We start from the raw sequence: 4,667 nt of genomic DNA on the forward strand, positions 1-4,667 counted from the left end.
AATTGAAAGTGTATGACAAAGTGAGGTGGTCGAATTTCGACAACGGGGCGATACTAGTATGAAAAAATAGCAGTTTTCGTTGTTCAGACTTAACTCAAAAACTACTGAATAGATTTCAGTAAAATTATAAGAGACTAGATCGCCCTCACCCGCTTCGCTGAGTGTATGAAATTTCTACGTGCTTGATTGAGTAAAATTTATTTCAAGAAAACTCAATTAAAAAACAGGAGGTTTAAAATTTGTTTAACCATCTTCAAAATATTTTCAAACAAAAACTTTCTTTGTCATACTTTTTCAATTAACGTATCCCTTTAACTGAATTTGAGATTTTAAACAGATGGAAACCTCTTACATGTAATATTGAAATGAAGCCCTTGAAACCCCATTTCGATTGATACCCATATTATAATAATCATTTAAAATATTGAATAGTTTGAATTTAACCTTTTAAAAAGATGGCAACCTATGTGATACATATTGTGACACATATTCAAAACCATTTACACCACGAGCTCAGCAACTTCGCGTACGAGGATTCCGGAACTCCCAACTTAAAATTAACTCTCTTAACCCTCCGTCTGACACATGTTCCATGTACCTTTCAACTGACACATGATGCCTGGCTGGACCCCTACGTATTTATATACATTTTATGAAAATAAAACTCGTTTTTTTTCGCATTTTATCAATCAGATATATATTTTTTATTTTTTACCTTACTGAAAAAAACAAATCTAAAACGTATTTCGGTTTGAAAAAAACTTTTTCTATAGTATTTCAAATAATATCATTGTCATTTGAACAAACGAAATGGAATTTCATTGAGTTTTATTATGAAATATCGAACGAGTTCTCTTATAGGTTGTTAGGCACGCAGCTGAGGCATGTATATGCGATTTTTGAATGCTGTTGACACACTGGATTTGAACACATTGAACAAAAAAAGGAAGTTTTTCGGCGCCGCTTATCTTCTCCTTGCAAACAAAGTCTGCAGTCCCTCTTGCCAGCGAGTGTATCAGTTCCAGCTTTATGAATTGTCAACGTGTTTCCTGGAAGATTGATTGATCTACCAAAATACGATTCAAAAGCCAAACGAGTGCTGAACTGCGAAATGATGTGAATATTGTTCATTCGGTTGTCGATGTTTGCCAGAACCAATGTGGTGGATAGCGTAGTCAAAAATTTGCGTCGCGCGTCATTTCTGGTGAGACCATCTACTTCTTTGCAAATACAATAAGCAGCCAATGCCATAACATCTAGCATGTTGCAAAAGAAAGCGAAAGTCCATCGTCTAGTTGGCCGTTTCGACGTGTAATGAGTTACCATCTGGTCCATGCAATCGACACCAGCTTTATTTGAATTATAAAACAAAATCGCTTTTGGTTTCATTGCTTCGCCTTCACAATTTTTTGTATAATGGACCGTGGAAAGTAAATTCACAGCTTTGTTCTTTTTTAGCACGTAGCTACAAAGCGAGACCAAATTTTCATGAAAACCGAAAAGAGACGAAAGCACAGGGCGAGTAGGATTTTTTTTTAATTTCAGCAGGAAGGCACTTTTTATTAGATCGAATGGTGCCGACGAATGCAAGACCGATGGCGGCGAGTCTCTTAGCTCCTTCCAATGTGGTGAAAAAATTGTCGGCAACAAATGTTCGACCGCTATTACTATATCGGTTTGCAAATTGTAGCAAAACATTCTCACCTTGTTTCACTACGCGCTCTTCGCCTTCGCCTCTTCCCGTGTACAATTTACCTTGCAGTGGATATTTTGTTTTTGAATCGCAAGCCCACCAAACTTTTATGCTATATTTAGCTGGCTTTGATGGTATAAATTGAGTAAATTTTGTTCTACCACGATATGGAAAGAGTTGCTCGTCAACAATAATGTTTTCATGGGGTTCGTAGTTTTTGTAAAGATTTTCATTCAAAAAATTCCATACATCTCGAATTGGTGCCGCTTTATCGGTGCTTTGTCGAAATTCACGCGTACGACCATCATCGAAATGGATAAATCGAGTCAATTCAAGGAATCGTCGATAAGACATTGCTGAGCGAAAAATAGGTAAAGCATCGGAACGCCACAAAACTGATGAATCTTGCATATTATTGTGTGAAACACCAGACGCCAAAAGTATGCCAATAAGTGCATCAAGTTCAGTGCTGGTCAAATCAATCCACACTCGTGGTTTTGATCCCGGATTTTCCTCATTCCATTTTCGTGTGGCATCTCTTGCATATCGATTTGTTTCGGTAATGATAACAATGAAATATTTGGTGAAAAAAAATTTTTGAATACCTCAATGGGGTTAGAGTTTTGTTGCTTAGGTCCAGGTCGGAAACGCAAAATATTGTGTTGCCGTAAACGAACATTAGCATTTGGCTCATTTTTGCTCCATTTCGTGCCGTCTTTACCGTAAAAAAAATCATTTTGTTGTTGAAAGTTATGCATTTCACTCGATTCTTCCTCTACTTCTTCATCACTATCAAATATTTCATTTGGTTCGATTACCATTTCGTCTTCAACGTCCGATGCTTCACCTTCAGGCACGTATTCAGTATCGTTATCGATGTCATCTTCATTTACACCTACATCGGTATTTTCACGTTGTATATCATTTAACAAAGCCGAAGACAAACGCGAATAAAAATCGGTGTTTACATTTCTTCCTCTTAACAGCGTATTATAAACAAATTCCACTTCATCATCCATATTCACACTTAGTAAAAATAAGAAAAAATATTTTGCGCGCTATATGTATTTTTTATAACTGCTAGGTTGTTCTCCGTTCAATGTTCAGTTGTCAACTGAATAGAATACAAAGAAGAGAAGAAGAGAAAAAGTAAAAAATACCGTTTTGAATGAACAAAATTCTTCAATCTCACACGTTGCCTTACAAAATGTATCAGGGTCTGTCCAGACACCATGTGTCGGTGCGAGGTAGATATTTCAAGATATGCTTATAACATCCTATTTAAAAACATTTCGTTCTAGAACTTTTTCATCATTCGATAGCTAATAAAATTTTAGGAAGGTACCTGGAGGCGCAAGTCGATAGCTAAAATATTAATATACTTTATTTACAATTGAAAACTAAAAAGGTCTGGCTGGAACCGTGTGTCGGGCGCAGGCTTAATAGTTGATACTGGGACATTTTTCTTAACCAGTTTGAAGCAGGATAACAAATTTTTATCTAAACCAGTTTGCTTAAAAACATAATCTTTAATGTTATCCTCAGATACGGAAGCCGAGAAAGAACCTAATTGCAACCATTTATGCCGGACCGCAACGTCCAAATCATTACATGCATTTGTACCGAAAACACGCACTTGTTTTTTGTTCCTTTATTCGTAGCTGTCGACCACTGTGCATTATCATTAACCTCGGCAGTAGGCGCAATAGAAGCAGGTGGGAGAGCATCATTGGAGACGTCAGCAGCTGGGGCCGAAAACTTAGCATGTGTGTGTGTAGAGCGCATAGAGCAAGCAGNATTAACCTCAGCAGTAGGCGCAATAGAAGCAGGTGGGAGAGCATCATTGGAGACGTCAGCAGCTGGGGCCGAAAACTTAGCATGTGTGTGTGTAGAGCGCATAGAGCAAGCAGCAGTGTTCACTTTAGGGTCAGTGCAGGCAACAACATTTTTTTGTGCCGACATTTCAGTGTGCGAATTTGTATCAGCAGATGGCCAAGCATTATCAGCAGATAGAGAATTAGCAGCGACAGCCGAAGAAGCAGGTGAGCGAGCATCAACAGAGAGAGCATCAGTGGAAACTGCAGTAGCAGGTGAGAGAGTNTTTTTTGTGCCGACATCTCAGTGTGCGAATTTGTATCAGCAGATGACCAAGCATTATCAGCAGATAGAGAATTAGCAGCGACAGCCGAAGAAGCAGGTGAGCGAGCATCAACAGAGAGAGCATCAGTGGAAACTGCAGTAGCAGTTGGCGCCGAAAAGTCAGCTGCCTGTGTGTATCAGCGGATGACCAAGCGACATTCGAAGAACAAGCAGCACGAGAAGTATGCGACGAGAGAAAAAGAGCGCGATTAGCTGCAATAATTTCTTTTACAGCTGCGTTATCACTGCCAAACTTCTCAACAGCAACACCAATAGAGGAGCGAAGGTCTTTAACCTCTGCCATGAGTAAGGCAATCGTATCATCTTTCTCAAGCAGATTGCGCTGCATGGAAAGAAGATCTGAGTGAATGTTTTCAGTTTTTAACAATAAATTATTGTTATCTTCCCGTAAAGCACTGATCAGATTATTCACGCGGGCATTCTCATTTCGAAGAGCGACAACCACATTGTATAGAGATCCCAATGTAACTTGTTGCTTATTGGTATTTGTATTATCATTTGAATTACCATTTAGCTTTAAAGAGCCAGCGGGCTTTGATTTCACAGAGTTAGAAGAGTTCGAAGAGATAGATTTGGTGATATTAGAAGTTTTTGAATTTTCATCCACGACAACGGGCGGAGGAGGCGAACGGAGGGAATCACGACGAGCTTCAGAAGAGCCTTTACAAATGAAGCTCTTGTCTGAGCTGAACAAAAATTCTGCATCTGCCGGTAGAATACCAACACATTTCGTATGAAAGAGTACATTGCACTTCGCGCACAGCACTGTTGATTGCGTCCTATCAACTTTGTGGCCACATGCGCAAGGCATCAT

At 39.0% G+C, this 4,667-nt stretch overlaps 1 long non-coding RNA gene across 1 annotated transcript in view; it reads left to right on the top strand.

The window, feature by feature from the left end:
• Positions 1–3,801: 3,801 nt before the first annotated feature.
• LOC108378144 (uncharacterized) overlaps positions 3,802–4,667 on the top strand; it is a 1,635-nt gene continuing 769 nt past the window's right edge. The window contains exons 1-2 of the long non-coding RNA XR_001849390.1: positions 3,802–4,335; positions 4,400–4,564. This is a non-coding gene — a long non-coding RNA (uncharacterized LOC108378144). The remainder of the gene's footprint in view (positions 4,336–4,399; positions 4,565–4,667) is intronic.

This window comes from Rhagoletis zephyria, unplaced genomic scaffold, assembly GCF_001687245.7.
Source record: "Rhagoletis zephyria isolate East Lansing unplaced genomic scaffold, Rhagoletis_zephyria_1.1 Rzeph_scaffold_00113, whole genome shotgun sequence".
In the NCBI taxonomy this organism is placed as follows: domain Eukaryota; kingdom Metazoa; phylum Arthropoda; class Insecta; order Diptera; family Tephritidae; genus Rhagoletis; species Rhagoletis zephyria.